The sequence below is a fragment of the Bos taurus genome, chromosome 7 (genome assembly GCF_002263795.3).
Source record: "Bos taurus isolate L1 Dominette 01449 registration number 42190680 breed Hereford chromosome 7, ARS-UCD2.0, whole genome shotgun sequence".
NCBI classification, from domain to species: domain Eukaryota; kingdom Metazoa; phylum Chordata; class Mammalia; order Artiodactyla; family Bovidae; genus Bos; species Bos taurus.
This window is the reverse complement of record NC_037334.1, coordinates 95,463,316-95,483,807: the sequence shown is the minus strand read 5'-3', so window position 1 is coordinate 95,483,807 and position 20,492 is coordinate 95,463,316. Positions and strand designations below refer to the sequence as shown.

Genomic DNA, 20,492 nt, shown 5'->3' with positions numbered 1-20,492 from the left:
GGATTTCCCTGGTGGCTCAGACAGTAAAGAATCCACCTGCAGTGCAGGGGACCTGGCTTTGATCCCTGGGTTGGGAAGATCCCCTGAAGGAGGCAATGGCAACCCACTCCAGTATTCTTGCCTGGAAAATCCTATGGACAGAGGAGCCTGGGGGGCTACAGTCCATGGAGTCGCAAAAGAGTCAGACATGACTGAGTGACTTTCACTTTCACTGTATGTAATAATCTTGGGAAACAAGTGTAAGATGTGTATATGACAACAAAAGATAGAACAAAATATAAATACAAATTATAGATTAGGGATAATATTTGCAAAATCTTTGACAAACAGCAAACTAAGAACTTAAAGAGAACATTCTTAAATTGATAAACAACATCTACAAGAGATCTACAACTGTTAGGTTGGTGGAAATGTAATCGTGGTTTATGCATTGTTGAAATTTGCCATTTGATACTGGAATACATTCTGAATAAATGTGGTTATGTTATATATCACTTTAATGTGCATTTCTCGCTTTATGCTTTTTGCAAATTATTTATTACTTGCTGTGTATTTTATGTTTATTTATATTTAATTTATATTTATTTAGTCTAATTCAGTCTAATTAATTATATTTCATTTAGACTAGGGAAATAATGTTAGACAAAAAGCAAATTACAGCAATTTTCTTATTCGAGTTCAAAAAGCAGCAGAAAGAACTCACAAACATCACCAACGCATCTGGCTCAGGAACTGCTAATGAGCATATAGTGGCAGTGGTGGTTCAAGCAATTTTGCAAAGGAGACGAGAGCCATGAAGATGAGGGGCTGGCCTTTGGAAGTTCACAACGACCAACTGAGAGCCATCGTTGAAACTGATCCCGTTACAGCTACACAAGTAGTTGCTGTAGAACTTCCATGGTCGGTCGTTGGCATTTGAAACAAATTGGAAGGGTGAAAAAGCTTGATAAGTGGTTGCCTCATGAGCTGACTGCAAATCCAAAAAAACCATCATTTTGAAGTGTTGTCTTCTTTTATTCTATGCGACAATGAACCATTTCTCAGTTGGATTGATGTGTGCCAAAAAGTGGATTTTAAATGACAACTGACGACAACCAGCTTAGCAGCTGGAACAAGAAGCAGCTCCAGAGCATTTCCCAAAGGCACACTTGCACCCAAAAAAAAATGTCCTGGTTTGGTGGTATGCTGCCAATTTGATCCACTATAGCTTTCTGAATCCCAGTGAAACCACATCTGAGAAGTATGCTCAGCAAATCGATCAGATGAACCAAAGAAAACTGCAACACTGCAGCCAGCACTGGTAACAGAAAAGACTCAGTTCTTCCCCACGACAATGCCTGATCACATGTCACACAAGAATGAACAGGGCTATGAAGTTTTGCCTCATTTGCCATATTCACCTGATCTCTCACCAACCAACTACCCCCTATTGAAGCATCTTCACAACTTTTTGCAGAGAAAATGCTTCCACAATCAGCAGGATGCAGTAAATGCTTTCCAAGAGTTTGTAGAATCCTGAAGCACAGATTTTTATGCCACGGGAATAAGCTAACTTACTTCTTGCTGGCAAAAATGTGTTGATTGTAATGATTTCTATTTTGACTAATTAATAAAGCTTGTTAGAATGATTTAAAATTCATGGTCCAAAACCACAATTATTTTGCACCAACCTAATAACACCATCGGAGAAGGCAATGGCAACCCACTCCAGTGTTCTTGCCTGGAGAATCCCAGGGACGGCAGAGCCTGGTGGGCTGCCGTCTATGGGGTCGCACAGAGTCGGACATGACTGAAGCGACTTAGCAGCAGCAGCAGCAATAACACCATGCTTACTGAAAAGAAACTGGCTGTTTTTTCCCTTAGATCCAGAACAAGGATAACCCCCCTCACTCTACCCAATTTCATGTGTTACTATAAAGCCACAGTAATCAAGATAGCATGGTATTAGAAAAATAATAGACAATGGACAGAACAGAGAGTACACTAATAGGTCCCCACAAATATAATCATCTAATCTTTGATGAAGGAGAAAAGACAAGTTAATTTAAAAAGGATATTGTTTTCAACAAATGATGATGGAACAAGTAGATGTTCATATGTGAAAAAATGAATTATTAAACACCCTTGGCATAGACTTTATACTTTTCACAATAGTAAGCTCAAAATAGATCACAGACCAAAATGTAAAATTCAAAACTATAAAAGCTAGAAGAAAGCATAAGCAAATACTATGTCCTTGGATTTAGTAGCGAATTTTATTCACAACACCAAAAGCACAACTCATGAAAGGAGAAATGGATAAGTTGGAACTTCATTAAAGTGAAAAACTCTGCTCTGCAAAGACATTGTGAAGAGTACAAAAAGACACACTACAGGCTAGGAGAAAATAATCGCAAAATACATATCTGATAAAGGACTTATATCCAATATACACAAACATTTAAAAATCAACACTAGGAAAACAAACAGCCCAAATAAAATACTGACAAAAGATGTGGTAGATTACCAAAGATGGCAAATAAATATATGATGAAAAGACGCTCAACATCATTTGTCACTCAGTTCAGTTCAGTCGCTCAGTCCTGTCTGACTCTTTGCGACCCCATGAATCGCAGCACGCCAGGACTCCCTGCCCATCACCAACTCCCGGAGTTCACTCAGACTCACGTCCATCGAGTCAGTGATGCCATCCAGCCATCTCATCCTCTGTCGTCCCCTTCTCCTCCTGCCCCCAATCCCTCCCAGCATCAGAGTCTTTCCCAGTGAGTCAACTCTTCGCATGAGGTGGCCAAAGTACTGGAGTTTCAGCTTTAACATCATTTCTTCCAAAGAAATCCCAGGGCTGATCTCCTTCAGAATGGACTGGTTGGATCTCCTTGCAGCCCAAGGGATTCTCAAGAGTCTTCTCCAACACCACAGTTAACAAGCATCAATTCATTTGTCACTAGGGAACTACAAATAAAACATAAACGAGATACACCTACATACCTCTTAAAATGGCTATCATGCGGGAAAAAAAAAAAAAAACCTTGCCGGAAGCAATCACGGGTGGCTTGAAAAATGAGGGAACCATGACTCAAGGCACTGGACTTCTCGGAGGAAGCCAGATTTCACAGGATCTCAGTTCTACCAAGACTCCAGGAGTCCTGGGATGAGAAACACCTACCTGGGTTCTTCCTTCTCACCACCTTAACCCCTGGCAACCCACTGATCTTTTTACTGTTTCCATAGTTGTGTCTTTTTCAGAACGTCCTCTGTAGTTGGAATCATACAGTGTGTAAACTTTTTAGATGCTCCTTTCATTTAATAGGAATAAGCATTTATGGTTCCCTGCAAGTCTCCTTCGGAGAAGGTGATTGTACCCTACTCCAGTACTCTTGCCTGGAAAATCACATGGACGGAGGAGCCTTAAAGGCTGCAGTCCATAGGGTTGCTGAGGATCAGACACGACTGAGCAACTTCATTTTCACTTTCATGCATTGGAGAAGGAAATGGCAACCCACTCCAGTGTTCTTGCCTGGAGAATCCCAGGGACGGGGGAGCTTGGTGGGCTGCCGTCTATGGGGTCGCACAGGGTCGGACACGACTGAAGTAACTTAGCAGCAGCAGCAAGTCTCCTTATAGATCCACAGGTGATTTCTTTTTTTCACTGAATAACATCCCCTTGCCTGAATGTACCCAAATAGGATCTTTTCCTCTACTGACATCACAGGTGCGTCTATGTTTGGGCAATTATGAATAAAACCCTATGAATATTTGTTTAAATCCCTAAACCTGACACAGTACCAACTGGGAACTAGAGAGCAAATCAACAGGAACTCTCACTCTTGCTGGTACTCACAGCTACTTTGGAAGGCTCTTTGGCAACTCTTACAAGATTAAACCTCATTTTACCATACGACCCAGTAAGTGCTCTCCTAGGTATTTACCTAACTAAAAACTTATGTCCACACAGAAACCTGCACATGAATGTTTACAGCAGCTGTAACATTATTACACAGTAATTATAATTATAATTATAATAACAATTATAATATTGTTATTATTGTTCACAATAACCCAAAACTGGAAGCCACCAAGAAATTCCCCCTAAAGTGAATGGATAGGTAAAATATGATACAATGGAGTTTTTCAGTGATTTTAAAAAGGTATAATCTAGAAAAATATGAAAAGACATGTTAATCTTAAATATATACTGCTAAGTGGAAGAAATCAGTGTGAGAGGGCACCTTATTCAGTGACTCCAATTGTATCACATTTGAGAAAATGCAAACCTACTGAAATGGTAAAAAGATCAATGCTATGGAATGAGAAAGAGGTGAATAAGTGAGTCACCAGGAATAGTTTGGGCACTGAATCTATTCTGTATGTTATAGTAATGATGGATAAATGACACCATGAATTTGCCAAAATCCATAGCCTTTTACAGCAAAAAGAGTGAACCTTAATGTATACAAATTTTAAAAACAATATAGTAGGTCAGGCAACCTCAGGAAGGAATGTAGAATGTGAAAAAACATTCTAACCGCATGACAAATGCCTGAAACAGCCCCACAGAAGGGAACCAAGGCAAAAGGTGCTGACCTAAACAAATGGAAACGACTAGAATCTACAAGACTAAAGCTGAATTCAAGCTGACAAAGTCTTCTCCCCTACAAATAAGTGTAGGTTAACAATTTATACACAATGGTACAAATAAGGAAATGAATAGTCAGTTCGGGGAGCTAGGTTTCTTGTTGTTCAGTCAGTCAGTTCAGTGGCTCAGTCGTGTTCGACTCTTTGCAACCCCATGGACTACAGCATGCCAGGCCTCACTGTCCATCTCCAACTCCCGGAGTTCACTCAAACTCATGTCCATTAGTCGGTGATGCCATCCAGCCATCTCATCCTCAGTCATCCCCTTCTCCTCCCACCTTCAATCTTTCCCAGCCTCAAGGTCTTTTCAGATGAGTCAGTTCTTCGCATCACATGGCCAAAGTATTGGAGCTTCAGATTCAGCATCAGTGCTTCCAATGATATTCAGGACTGATTTCCTTTAGGATGGACTGGTTGAATCTCCTTGCAGTCCAAGGGACTCTCAAGAGTCTTCTCCAACACCGCAGTTCAAAAGCATCAATTCTTCGACACTCTAGCTTTCTTTATAGTCCAACTCTCACATCCATACATGACTACTGGAAAAACCATAGCTTCAACTAGACAGACCTTTGTTGGCGAAGTAATGTCTCTGCTTTTTAATATGCTGTCTAGGTTGGTCATAATTTTTCTTCCAAGGAGCAAGCGTCTTTTAATTTCATGGCTGCAGTCACCATCTGCAGTGATTTTGGAGCCCAAAAAAATAAAGTCTGACACTGTTTCCATTGTCTCCCTATCTATTTGCTATGAAGTGATGGGACCAGATACCATGATCTTCGTTTTCTGAATGTTGAATTTTATGCCAACTTTTTCACTTTCATCAAGAGGCTTTTGAGTTCCTCTTCACTTTCTGCCATAAGGGTGATGTCATCTGCATATCTGAGGTTATTGATATTTCTCCCAGCAATCTTGATTCCAGTTTGTGCTTCTTCCAGGCCAGGGTTTCTCATGATGTACTCTGCATATAAGTTAAATAAGCAGGGTGACAATACACAGTCTTGATGTACTCCTTTCCCTATTTGGAACCAGTCTGTTGTTCCATGTCCAGTTCTAACTGTTGTTTCCTGACCTGAGTACAGATTTCTCAAGAGGCAGGTCAGGTGGTCTGGTATTCCCATCTCTTTTGGAGGTTACAAATAAATGAGAGGAGGAGATTAGAAATGATCCAGTGGTAATGGATGAGAGTTATGGACCTAACAGAAGCAGAAGATATGAAGAAGAGGTGGCAAGAACACACAGAAGAACTATACAAAAAAGATCTTCATGACCCAGATAATCACAATGGTGTGATCACTCACCTAGGGCCAGATATCCTGGAATGTGAAGTCAAGTGGGCCATAGAAAGCATCACTACGAACAAAGCTAGTGGAGGTGATGGAATTCCAGTTGAGCTATTTCAAATCCCGAAAGATGATGCTGTGAAAGTGCTGCATTCAACATGCCAGCAAATTTGGAAAACTGAGCAGTGGCCACAGGACTGGAAAAGGTCAGTTTTCATTCCAATCCCAAGAAAGGCAATACCAAAGAATGCTCAAACTATCGCACAATTGCAATCATCTCACATGCCAGTGTTCTTGCCTGGAGAATCCCAGGGATGAGGAAGCCTGGTGGGCTGCCGTCTATGGAGTTGCACAGAGTCGGACACGACTGAAGCGACTTAGCAGCAGCAGCAGCACACGCTAGTAATGCTCAAAATTCTCCAAGCCAGGCTTCAGCAATACGTGAACCGTGAACTTCCAGATGTTCAAGCTGGTTTTAGAAAAGGCAGAGGAACCAGAGATCAAATTGCCAACATCTGCTGGATCATCGAAAAAGCAAGAAAGTTCCAGAAAAACATCTATTTCTGCTTTATTGACTATGCCAAAGCCTTTGACTGTGTGGATCACAATAAACTGTAGAAAATTCTGAAAGAGATGGGAATACCAGACCACCTGACCTGCCTCTTGAGAAATTTGTATGCAGGTCAGGAAGCAACAGTTAGAACTAGACATGGAACAACAGACTGGTTCCAAATAGGAAAAGGAGTATGTCAAGGCTGTATATTGTCACCCTGCTTATTTAACTTATATGCAGAGTACATCATGAGAAACTCTGGGCTGGAAGAAGCACAAGTTGGAATCAGGATTGCCAGGAGAAATATCAATAACCTCAGATATGCAGATGACACCACCCTTATGGCAGAAAGTGAAGAGGAACTCAAAAGCCTCTTGATGAAAGTGAAAGAGGAGAGTGAAAAAGTTGGCTTAAAACTCAACATTCAGAAAACGAAGATCATGGCATCTGGTCCCATTACTTCATGGGAAATAGATGGGGAAACAGTGGAAACAGTGTCAGACTTTATTTTTTTGGGCTCCAAAATCACTGCAGATGGTGACTGCAGCCATGAAATTAAAAGACATTTGCTCCTTGGAAGAAAAGTTATGACCAACTTTCAATGGCATATTAAAAAGCAGAGACATTACTTTGCCAACAAAGGTCCGTCTAGTCAAGGCTATGGTTTTTCCTGTGGTCATGTATGGATGTGAGAGTTGGACTGTGAAGAAGGCTGAGTGCCAAAAAGTTGATGCTTTTGAACTGTGGTGTTGGAGAAGACTCTTGAGAGTCCCTTGGACTGCAAGGAGATCCAACCAGTCCATTCTGAAGGAGATCAGCCCTGGGATTTCTTTGGAAGAAATGATGCTAAAGCTGAAACTCCAGTACTTTGGCCACCTCATGCAAAGAGTTGACTCATTGGCAAAGACTCTGATGCTGGGAGGGATTGGGGGCAGGAGGAGAAGGGGACGACAGAGGATGAGATGGCTGGATGGCATCACCGACTCGATGGACGTGAGTCTGAGTGAACTCCGGGAGTTGGTGATGGACAGGGTGGCCTGGCGTGCTGGAATTCATGGGGTCGCAAAGAGTCGGACATGACTGAGCAACTGAACTGAACTGAACTGAGAGATATCAGTATGAACTTATTAGTGTAATATAGATACAGAAAGTTACATATAGAAGGATATATTCATTTGTATAGAAATGTATACACATACATTTCCTTGCCTTGTCTGCTGAATTTGTCATCTTAGGTAGAGCCAGATTATTTTATAATATTGTATAGTAAAGGAATCATGGTCCCTTGGAGAAGTGGCTGATTCTAGGACCGCAGCAGGAAATATAGTAGATGAGCCTGGAGGATCTTGCAGAAACTGTAAGGAAGTACTCTTGCTAAAACAAACAAACAATGATAGGAGTATTAACAAATAAAAAAAGTAGGGAGAAAGATTCAAATCTCCCTTGCAGAATTACAAATAATTTACGTAAATACTGCACCCTCGAAGGAGGTTGACATGACTCCCCATTCCTTACATGTTTGGACTGCACATAGTAACTTCTTCCCAGAGTGCAGTTAGCACAGAAAGCGGGGAGGCCAGGGAAGAATACCTGGACAATGAGGAAACACAGCAAACACTGCATCAGCCAAGCAATCAAGGTGATCACCAACAAAGATAACTCATGTTGATGGCATGTACGCTTGATGTGATTCAATGTCAATGGCATTTCACTTCTGTGATCCTGCTTCCAAACACCCATAAACTCAGTCCAATCACGAGAAAAACAGACACAAATCTCAACTGTGGAGGCATTTGACAAACAGCTGCATGGTACTCCTTAAAACTGAAAAGGTTATCAAAAACTAGGAAATTTTGAGAAACTTTCACAGCACAGAGAAACCTAAAGAAATATGACAATTTAAAGCAATGTGGTCCCCTGGATGGTATCCCAGAACAGAAAAAAAAATATTAGGGAAAATAACTAAGGCTATTTGGACAGCAAGGAGATCAAACCAGTCAATCCTAAAGGAAATGAACCCTGAATATTCATTGGAAGGACTGATGAAGAAGCTGAAGCTCCAATACTTTAGCCACTTGAATCAAAGAACCAACTCCTTGGAAAAGACCCTGATACTGCTAAAGATTAAGGGTAGGAGGAGAAGGGGGCAAAAGAGGATGAAATGGTTGGATGGCATTCAGCAGCAACTTTATGGACATGAGTTTGAGCAAACTCCGGGAGACGGTGAAGGACAAGCAAGTCTGGTGCGCTGTAGTTCATGGAGCCACAGAGTCAGATGTGACTTAGCGACTGAACGACAACAACAACTTGAATAAAGTATGAGATTTATTTAATAATGATGTATTTTATGGGTTCACTGACTGTGATAAGCATTAAGATGTTATTAATATGTATTTCGTAGGCTCATTAATTGTGGGAAATGTTAAGATGTTACCGATACAGGAACTAGGGGCAGGGAGGATGAGGGAAACACAGAGACTCTCTAGATTATCTTCACAATTGTTCTCCAAATCTAACACTGTCCTAAAATTAAAAGTTTATTTTTAAAAACTTACAAATACAAGATTACTAGTTCTAAAATATAAAGAACTACAAATTGACAAGAAAATAAACAACTCAAAATAAGACTGAGCAGAGGTTATGCACAGGATACTCATAGGAAAGCCAAATGGCCATAAAACTTAAACAAACAAACAAAAAACAAAAAAAAGACACAAAAAACATTGACCTTATCAGTGGACGGTGGGAAACAGAAAATAAAACATATTATTTCTAAACCATCAGTTTTTGGCCTATGTTTAAGAGAGTAAAAATATCCAGTGTTCAGAAAGACACAGAAAAATGGACACTCCTACATCACTGATGGAAGCATGAACTGCTACAGCCTTTTGCAAAGTACTGTGGCAATATTTATTGCAGTAAGAAACATATATACCTTGACTTACCAACTATACTTTGGGGAATCTATCCTATAGCAGTAAAAGCACCATAATAAAAACATATGTATGCATAAGGGTTATCACTGTAACATTTTATTGTTGTTACACAATATTTTTAGTGAGTGGCAAAAAAATTAGAAATAATCTTAAGGTATATTAATAGGGTAATGGCTATAAATTATAGTATATCTGTATTATAGAACATTATGCAGCTATAGAGAAAGCATAATGCAGATCTATTAATCTGGAGAAATACAATAATGTTATTTTAAATGGTAAAAGAAAACCACAGTATAGTATGCATGGTGTGAAACTATTTTTAAAAACCCTCTGAATGTGCCTTTATGTTGAAATATTTTTGGCAAACTGCACACCTAGCTGATAACATGCTACCAACAAAAGAGTCAGATGGAGCTTTAGATTTAATCTTGTTACTCTTACACACATATTCTAAAATAAAACAAAACATCGAGCATGATTGTCTTATGTTACTTGTGACAGGAATATAAAGATGTAAATGAATGCCAGAACAACTCGCATGATCACAAGCAACATTGTAACACAGTAAAATAAGATGTTTTCTATGGGCCCACAGTAACCTACTTTCTACATCAAGAGAAAAAGCACCAAATTATTAATTTTTATCAGTGACCTACATGAGAGAAAGGAGCACAGTCAGTCGGTATTTGTCTTCACTGGGGTACAATTGTTAAGCTTCTAGGAGTTGGAGAAGGGTTCCGATTGGCTGGGATGATTCAGAGAAACAGCATTTTCAAAAATAAAATGAAGTCCAGTGTATGTAAGTAGGAAACCATGGAGCAGAAAACCAAAAACAATAAATTCAATCCAGGAGACATCGACAAACATGGGTAATCTTTGAAATCAGAAGTGCAATCAGCAAGAGTCACAGGGCATAATGAATAAACACAAGCACAATGGGGTAAATCTAGAGGGGGGGAAACCAGAAAAGAGAAAAGCCAGCAGAATATTTGAGAACCAAGGGCTCCATTTCCTCCGTACTCAACACAGTCAAAACTTCACTCAGCGACACAGATGAAAGACAGCATCTGGAGCTACTCGATCTAATCATTAAACTTCTGGCTACAGTTATAATCATATACTCTTTGACACAGAGCAGTGTCAATAATTGTGTTTTAAGGAGGGAGGGGAGGGAAGAAGAGAGGGAAAGAGAAAGGAAATTACTTAGAAATAAAGAGAATAATGAAAATGTTCAATAGAAAAATAGGCTATGCTTAGTCGCTCAGTCATGTCTAACTCTTTGCAACCCGATAGACTGTAGCCTGCCAGCCTCCTCTGTCCCCGAGAATTCTCCAGGCGAGAACACTGGAGTGGGTTGTCATGCCCTTTTCCCAACTCAGGGATCAAACCCAGGTCATTGCAGGCAGATTCTTTACTGTCTGAGCCACCGGGGAAGCCCAAGAATACTGGAATGGGTAGCCTATCCCTTCTCCAGGGGAACTTTCTGTCCCAGGAATCAAACCAGGGTCTCCTGCATTGCAGGTGGATTCTTTACCAGCTGAGCTACCTGATAAAGTAAGGAGAATAATGCAAATGTTAATACAAAAATAGCTAATCTGAAATTTGAAGATACGAACATTAAAAGGAGGAACTTCTAGACTTTCTGTAGACTAAAAAAATAAATAGAAGTAACACTACAGTTTTATAGCCAACTTGGTTAGCATCAATCTTGCAAATAGAAGAAAAACATGTCCCAGTCATAGTAAACCCCCAGAATGCGAATTTTATGAGTAAGCTTGAAGCCTACCCATTGGACTTCAGTTTTCTAGACAAGTGGACTAAAGACGACATGCTACAAGGGGCAGGGTAAAGAGCAGTCTTCATACCAAATAAGAACATCAGTGTATTTCAGATTAGAGCATCCAAGATACTAAGAAGCTGACAGGCAAGAATCAGGCCCCAGGGGCAGTAAAATTATAGTGCTTTCTTTTTCAACCATGCCTATACATCTTAACTCCAAAAGATCTCACAAATGAACAGAAAATGTTTTAAAACCCTTACTTATACCTAAACGGGCTTCCTGGTGGCTTAGATGGTAAAGAACCTGCCTGAAATTTTGGAGACTTGGATTCAGTCCCTGGGTCAGGAAGATCCCCTGGAGAAGGGAATGGCCACCCACTCCAGTATTCTTGCCTTAAAAATTCCATGGACAGAGGAGCCTGGCGGGCTATACTCCAAAGCCTTATATGTACTAAGGCATTTGCTGCAGCAAAGAGAAGGAAGGATAGAAAAGAACAAGCTGTCACCAGACAAAAAGAAACTTAAGAGATTTACAAATGTATTCTCTCTTGTTCAAAGGACACTTTCAGTCCTTATGCCTCAAAACCCTCATGAGAAAAGCTTAATTTTCCCTAGAACTTTTAAGTGACGTAGTTTTGAGAGATAAGAGTGTGAGAAAGAGGCAGAAAAATGGGAAAAGTGCTAGAGCAGGACTAGTCTGTTCTAGTCTTGGCTCTGCCTCTGATTCACTGAGGGGTCCTGAAGGTGTCTATGAAATTCTCTTTCACATGACAGACATGAAGTATCCCACTCCAATGTTTCATGTTACTGAAATGTGTTCTGTTTTGTTTTAAATGGAAAATTACTTGCGTTTATACTTCTGAGTTTCCCATATTTTGCTTCTGAAAATAAGGTTATAGTCAAATTTTAGCCAATTGTTTTTTATTACAAATTCCTATAATATTTTAAATTCTCTCCTGAAGCTGCAATGGTCTAGGCCAGTGGTTTTAAAAAAAACTTGTTTTGAGAGCATGAAACCATTGGTCAACAGACTTGTCATAAACAAGACTGATATACAAAATAGAAAAAGAAAGTCACTTTGCTGAGGAGGAAATAGGAGGGAGTAGGAGGGCTTTCCAGGTGACCCAGTAGTGAAGAATCCACCTGCCAGTGCAGGAGACACGGGTTTGATCCCCAGGTCAGGAAGATCCCCTGAAGGAGGAAATGGCAACCCACTTCAGTATTCTTGTCTGGGAAATTCCATGGACATAGGAGCCTGGCAGTCTACAGCCCTTGGGGTCGCAAAGACTAAAGTGACTGAGCAGGCATGCAAGCACGAGGGGATAAGAGGGGTGGATACAGGGGAGAAAGAGTAGAGTTCTGCTCACCCCACCTCCCCACTGTGCTTTTCCAGGGGTCCCTGAGGACTGCCACTGCAACCTTGAGAACATCAACATTCTGTGACAGCTTATCACACACAGGAGTAATGTAGGCATACGTATTTGGAAACAAAGGTCAAGGAACACAACTCTATTTAAACTATTGCAAAACTTCTCTTTTTCAGTGGAACTCATATTAGTTGGCCTTCGCTTGGTATAGATTAATCACAAACAGAAATGCAAATGAGCATACTGCAAGGCTGCTACAGTCCACTGCTACAAAGTAGGTTTCCAGGTCATCCAAAATATGCTCAAGTAAAATTTCTTTTAGAATGCCATCAAAATGAAAATATAAATAAAGATAAAACCAAAGCTGTATTAGAAAGATGCTAACTAGTAACAGGAAAACATATGAAAGCATAAAACTCACTGGTAAAGATATATATAGTTAAATTCAGAACAGTCTAATATTGTAATAGTTGTGGTAATACAGTTCTATTATAAAGTTAAAATACAAAAGTATTGAAAATATTTACAACTGCAGTATTTGTTAGTGAAAATCATTAAATGAGGGGGGGATAACAATTTAGAGTTATTGAGTGCATTTGAAATTAGGGTGTTGTTAGCTTCAAACAGACTGTTATTAATATGTTTTTTTATATAAGCCCCATGGTAAGCACAAAGTAAAAACCTATAGCAGATACATAAAAGAAGAAAGGAATCAAAGTACACCACTACAAAAAAAGTCAAATCACAAAGGAAGAGAATAAAAGAGGAAGAGGCAGAGAATTATAAAACAGGCAGAAAATAGTGAACAAAATTGGAAGAGTAAGTTCATACTTATAAATAACTATTTTAAATGTAAAGCAACTAAATTTTCCAGTCAAAAAGAATGACTGAATGGCTAAACATACAAGATTCAGTGATTTGCTGTCTACCAGAGACCTATCTCAGCTTTCAGGTTTAAAGTGATATAATTGAAAAATTAGACTTTAAGTCAAAGTCTAGACACACAAAAAAGTCATTATGTAATTATAAAAGAATTTATTCATCAAAAGTATAAAGCATTCATATATATTTATGCATCTAACATTGGAGGACCTAAATATACAAAAGTGTTAATCACCCAGTCGTGTCTGACTCTTTGCAACCCCAAGGACTGTCACCCGCCAGGCTCTTCTGTCCAAGGAATTTCCCAGGCAAGAATACTGGAGTGGATTGCTATTGCCTTCTCCAGGCAATCTTCCTGGCCCAGGGATTGAATCTGGGTCTCCAGCATCGCAGGCAAATTTTTTACCATTTGAGCCACCATGGAGGTGATCTAAATATTCAAAGCAAATATTAACAGATCTGAAAGGAGGAACAGACAGTGGTATAACAATAGTAGGAGACATCCGTAATTCACTTTAACATTGGAGAGACATTCTGGATAGACAGAAGTATCAACCAGCAAACACTGTATTTAAACTGTGTGTTAGACTAGACGGACCTAACATTCATCTATAGAACATAGCACCCAACAACAGCAGAAAACATATTATTCTCAAGTACACATGAAACGTTCTCCAGGAGACATCGTATGTTAGGCCTTAATAAATTAATTTATTAATAAATTTAGTTAAGCTTTAATAAACAAGTTTTAATAAATTTAAGTGACTCTTTCCAATCACACTAGTATGAAACTAGAAATCAATCACAAAAAAAGAAAACTAGAAAATTCACAAATACGTGAAGATTAAACAACATGCTATTGAATAACCAGTGGGTAAAGAAATCAAAAGAGAGATTTTTTTTTTTAAATCTTGGGAAAAATGAAAATGTAAACACAACATATCAAGACTTATGTAATGCTTAACTTCTTAAAAGATAAACAAAATAGATAAACCTTTAGCTAGACTTGCCAAGAAAAAAGAAAAAGAAAACTCAATAAATAAAATTTTTTAAAAATGAAAGAGGAACTATTAAAAGTGATACCACAGAAACATAAAGATTTATTGGGATTTGGGGATTAGCAGATGCAAACTATTATACATAGAATGAATAAAAACAAGGTCCTACTTTACAGCACAGGGAACTATGTTCAATATCTTGTGATAAACCATAATGGAAAATAATATGAAAAGGAACATAAATATTCATACACACATACATATATACATATATATAGCAAACATTTTACTGTACAGTAGAAATTAATGCAAGATTGTAAATTAACTATACTTCAATAAAATAAATTTTTTAAAAAGTGAGGCCCAGTTTCAGCCCAATCTGTGCCCCTACTGGGTGGGACTCAGCCATGGCTGGGTCTTTTTGATGACTAGAGGGGTTGCTGCCCACCCCGCACTGGAGTGGGCAATGAATCGATTAGTAGGAGGTTCACTTGATGAGAGGAACAGAAAAGAGGCATGTGAAAGTCAAAATACAAGATATCAAGTCTCAAGGACTCTCTTACCTGTAAGGAAAGCAAACATCTGAATAAAGAATTCTTTCACTCAACCAGTATTTATGGACTGCTTACTAAACAATGGCAATGGGACTACAGCAGTTGTGAAAAAGCCACACGTTCAGAAATAAGAACATAAATTCTAGATCTTGATAAGTGCTGTGAAAGAAATAAAGCAACGTACTAAATGGGGACAATTTTCCGTAGAATGGAACAGGACGATATCCCCAAAGAGGGATATTTTAATCAATATGGAAGAATGAGAAACCAGGGACAGGATAAGAAGGGAAAAGATGTGTGCAGGAGGCAAGAATAAAAGCCCTAAGGCAGGAGGAAGCTTGGGACCCAAAACACAGGCAAGGAGTGTGGCTGGAGCCAGTGGATAGTGGGTGGCATAGGGTGAGGGATTAGCATCCCCCAGCACTGCAGAGGTTTGAATCATCCTCAGTGTTAAGAGGACCCACTGGTGCATTTTTAACAAACGGGAACTTTGATTTTCTTTCAGTTCAGTTCAGTTCAGTCACTCAGTTGTGTCTGAAACTTTGCGACCACATGAACAGCAGCACACCACGCCTCCCTGTCCATCATCAACTTCCAGAGTTTACTCTAACTCATGTCCATTGAGTCGGTGATGCCATCCAACCATTTCATCCTCTGTCGTCTGCTTCTCCTCCCGCCTTCAATCTTTCCCAGCATCAGGGTCTTTTCAAATGAGTCAGTTCTTCGCATCACATGGCCAAAGTATTGGAGTTTCAGCTTCAACATCAGTCCTTCCAATGAATATTCAGGACTGATCTCCTTTAGGATGGACCAGTTGGATCTCCGTGCAGTCCAAGGGACTCTCAAGAGTCTTCTCCAACACCACAGTTCAAAAGCATCAATTCTTCGGCGCTCAGCTTTCTTCACAGTCCAACTCTCACATCCATACATGACCACTGGAAAAACCATAGTCTTACTGTCCTAAATTGGGGTTCTTCAAGGGAATTAAGTCCTCATGCCCAAAGGCATCCATTGGATGAAAGGAATGAATTCCCTCCTAATGCATTCAGTCTCTTGGGAGACTTGAAAAAACGACCACTCAAATCAATTTCAGTAGAGCTTAGTTCTCTCACATAAAGTTAGCTCAAGTTAAGAAAGACTGGAGGACAGTATCACTTTCAACTTCTATTTTAAAAAGCAAGGTCAAATCGGGGGAAAGATCAAATCTGGTAAAGGCAGAGACCCTAAAACAACAATAAAAAATAAACCAGAAGCCAGAAAGTCTCTAGAGGACTAAGGATTCAAAGAGAAAAGTTAGACTCACTGAAGGTGAGTGCTCTAAGGAAAATAGAACTCTGCAGAGGCCAGGGTGAAGGAAACATCAGCTAGACTAAAATCAAATACGGGTGCAGCTGAAACCAAAACACATGCTCTCATTCAAAAAAAGAGACACACCAGAAAAAGCTTAGAAAATATTATGCTTTTCTGTCCTCCTCAAGGGGCCCCAAAACATTTGAAATAAACTGCTACACACTCACATATCCTATAAACAATGTTCTAATCTCACAAAGACAATAAGGCATGCCACAAAAACTCTCAAGGCCTAGAAGTCACCCAGATGAGAAAGGTTTGTGTCAGAAGTTAATTTAAAATTCTAAAAAGGGCTTAAAATCATTTATTCTAATTGCTCAGTGTCTCTTTCCCAGAACGGAAATGACCTAACTCAAGGACATAAAAACTGATCATGGCCTTTTGCAAAGCTGACAGAGACATGACAAAAATTAAGCTGTAGAAATGCATTAATACTTCTGAAATAAACGTGTAATCACTTACCTCCATGTAGTTTAAGTGCATGGACTAAACATGCAATAATTCATCATACATATCTATCATTACCAGTAAAGGTGTATCACAAATCAACTTTAAGCAAGTGATGTAAAAATGAGATTTCTATTTAATGCACTATTGTAAATTGTACCAACTGCCAGTGTTAACACTGGCAGCATAAGATGCCAAAAAAGCTTTTAAATGCCTGGAAGGAGGATGCTTTCCAAAACTGTTAGGAAAAAAATAAAAAATAAATAAAAGGAATTGAGAAGAGGTGGGGGCAGGGAACCTTCTTCTTGTCATTTAATATTCTGGAGTAAGACCATAAAGGGTACTCAGAAATAAAGAAAACAGAGCTTTGAGCTTCTCAATCAAGGGCCAAAGAAAACAGTCCTTCCTTTCTCTTCTTTGCAGTTCATCAGTACAACACAGAGGTGTGGCTGAGATAAATCACTCCAGCTTTCCAGCTCTGCAAGTGGTAACCTCAAGTACATTAGCTCATTTTCAGATGATATTACAGTTTACTTTTAAAACAACAACAATGAAGGTTGATCCCTAAGAGTACCTGTCTTCATGTGAGCAATTATTGAATTTCACAGTCTCATAAGAAAACATAATCTGTAGTAACGTATCTAATGATCTCTAGTGACCTACCACCATCTACAAATTTTAAAGAAGCTCAATAAAATAATCTTGGACGTGACTACAAACAAAAATGTCTATTGTGTGAGTGTTAAGTCTCTTCAGTCACGTCTGACTCTTTGTGACCCCATGGATCGTAGCCCACCAGGCTCCTCTGTCCATGGGATTTCCCAGGTAAGAATACTGGAGTGAGTTGCCATTTCCTTCTCCAGGGGATCTTCCTGACCCAGAGATCGAACTCATGTCCCTTAAGTCTCCTACATTGGTAGGCGGGTTCTTTACCACTAGCACCATCTGGGAAGTCCAAAAATGTCTATTATGCCCTCTTTAACTTGTAATTTGACATTTGATAACATTGCTAAATTATTTCAACATATTTTAAAGGCCCAGGACATTGAATTGTTCAAATGTCATTGCCAATGAAAACATGGAAGACCAACTCATCTTTTTCAAGTAATTAAAAATAGTAAAAACTAGGGTTCAAGTTTCAGTCTGGCTAAGTTCAAAATCTGGCTTCTTAATTTACTAATTTTATGACCCTAACCTCTCTACACTTTAGTTTTCCCACCTATAAAAAGAAAGAAAAAAAAAAAATCCTCTGTGTAATGCTGTCTTGGGGATTCAGAGAGATAATTTACAGCGTGTTTTGCATGATTTGCGACACAAAGAAATGAACAAATGATTACTGTAATTCTGAGGAGATGAAAGATGTTTAGAATACCATAATTTGAATACCTATAAACATGACAGCTTTTATATACTACCTTGGTTTCAGGAAACATTTAAGGTAGCTTACAAAGATATTTGAAATACAAAGTCACTAAATCAAAATGTGAACACAAAAAGACAGTAAAAACGATGGGATTAATTTTAAAGGGGCAAAATGTCAGAAAAGATGAGCTTCATCAGTTTTATACAGTATGATTCCTAAGATAGAACAATTACTTAGGAAAATAAATCAATAATTAGCTGAGACTAAAACAAAACAGGAATTTTTTTTCAAGAGTCTTCCAAAAGAGGACAACAAAGAATGAAAACTATCTTCAACAATATCCTTACAAGAGATAAATTTCACAGACTTTCTCAGTACAGACTCCCCACCAAATTGCAGTGACACATTTTTTAAATAAAATCAAAAATCCCATACTAAGCAACCAGACGTACTTTTTGAATTTGATAAATTAATTACATAATAGACTTTGTGCTGGGTTTGCAAAGAATTCCCCCACGGCACTATTCCTACATAAAACAGAGTAATGAATCTCACCTCAGATAAAGCCCACCACCCTCTGTACTCATCTTTCTGGAAGAGGGGGCACTCATGGAGAAAGGAGAAAGCAGGTGCTTTTGCCATTAAATAGTTTAAATGAGAGGCGATATCTCTGTGAGGGAGGCAAATATCATGCCAGGGATCAAGGTTGTAAGAACGCTGTTGAATTTAAGCTTTGTCATTTCACCGTGGTTGTTAAACTCTGCTTTCTCTTAGGAAGTAATATCAAAACTCCGAAAATGAAAGGGGCAACAAATTAGGAAGATGCCTTCCCCAGCACTGCCAGTCTGGAAAGGAGGAAAGAAGAGAAGGGGAAGAAAGGGGGAATCCTGAGGAGTAGATACTGAAATAGTCCTCAGGGTCCCTCCCATAATTCCTGGCCAACGGCATACCAATGCCAAAGAAAAAAGAAAAGTAGAGCTACTTCATAGACAGAGAGTAATATCTGACCTTTACTGAGTGCTAATTGAGCGCTTTAAGCTAAGTATACCATTTCAAGCTCATAACAACCTTATGAAAGTGTGAAAGTGAAAGTGTTAGTCACTCAGTCGTATCTGACTCTTTGCGACCCCCATGGACTGTAGTCCACCAGGCTCCTCTGTCCATGGAATTCTCCAGGCAAGAACAATGGAACAGTTTGCCATTCCCTTCTCCAGGGGATCTTACCAATCCATGGATAGAACCTGGGTCTCCTGCATTGCGGGCAGATTCTTTACCATCTGAGCCACCAGGGAAACCCAACAACCTTAAGAGGGAAGTACTTTTATTATTATTACCTTTCTGCTTTTGACGCGAAAGTCAAATCTTTTGCCAGCACTTCCACACAGCTTGCAAATGGCAAAACCAAGAGTCAACACCAAACTAGTCAGTCTAACCCCAAAGCTCTCTCATAAAGCTTCCCATCAGATGAAAACTCCACTCACACACGTGACCCAGTATCTCACCATCTAAGTTAGCTTTGAACTTTAAAGAGCTAATTGCCCCACCACTGAGGGAAATCATTGAGGTCACTGTAAATAAGAAACTGCAATTATTCATATCTATCCATAAAATATGACATTTTATAAAGCTCTTAATCACTGGGCTAGTGACTCAAAATTTCATTCTCTAAATTTAAGGGCACTTTAGGTACCATGTAAAATGTTAAGCAAAAGCCAAACATCATCTTAAAGGCTGCAAAATCCTCCTAGTTAACCTACGGTCTCAGAACAATCTACATAGAATCAGAGCCCGATTTGGTAAGATATGGACAGTTGCGATGCCCAGAAACTGTCACATCTTTGTGACATTTTGTTTTAAGAATGGGGACAGTCCTTTAAAATTAAACAAGGGAGAAAAGAACACAACTATGTAAGACTAGTCATTAAAGTCAGTTGATGTCCTATTCAAACATCAAAGCACAGGGTAAGCAAGGGGATAGGATATAAAATAAAATGAGACTGAGATAACTTTACCAATATCTTCAGTACACATAATCATGCATTAATAGCTGCCGTAACTGTCAGTTCCGTGAAACAATTCGCATTGTTTCGTTACCATTCTTATAACTTGTCTAACATTTATATAAGATCAACATTCAAAGGGCTTATTGTTGATATTAAGAAATACAAATATGAACTACTATCCATTTGCTCATTAAGCAAATAACCATGCATGATGCTCCTTGTCTAAAGGTACCAGGCACTTCCTATAGGAAAAGAATGTAAAGTGGAATATGGGACAAGTAAGGTCTCTATGGTCTCTACCCTTAAAGGGTTTACACATTTAGATGAAAAAAATTTGAAGGTTAT

At 39.1% G+C, this 20,492-nt stretch overlaps 1 long non-coding RNA gene across 1 annotated transcript in view; it reads right to left on the bottom strand.

Annotated features, from left to right (window-relative positions):
- Nucleotides 1–20,492, bottom strand: part of LOC107132664 (uncharacterized) — a 400,010-nt gene that overhangs the window by 202,808 nt on the left and 176,710 nt on the right. The window lies entirely within an intron of this gene.